This window comes from Gavialis gangeticus, unplaced genomic scaffold (genome assembly GCF_001723915.1).
Source record: "Gavialis gangeticus isolate Ggan-Ray unplaced genomic scaffold, GavGan_comp1, whole genome shotgun sequence".
In the NCBI taxonomy this organism is placed as follows: domain Eukaryota; kingdom Metazoa; phylum Chordata; order Crocodylia; family Gavialidae; genus Gavialis; species Gavialis gangeticus.
Window position 1 is genome coordinate 31,027,572 of NW_017729026.1, and position 267 is coordinate 31,027,838.

The window sequence follows — 267 nt, forward strand, 5'->3', positions numbered from 1 at the left end:
TGCCCCCCGCCCCTCATTCCCCACCTGATCTGCCGCTAGGTTTGCTGCTCCCCGCCCTCTCTGCCTGTCCCCACCTACACGGAGAAGCTCAGCCCTCAGAGCGCTAAGCTGCCGCCGCCTAACCCAGCTCTGCAAGAGCCCCGCAACAGGAGAAGGGTCCGACCCGCCTCGCGGCCGCCCAATTGAAAGCGGGAGGAGGTGCGGGGGCGGGGCTGGGGGCGACCCAATAGGAAGCGGAGGGCGGGGCGGGGGACCCAATGGGAAGCG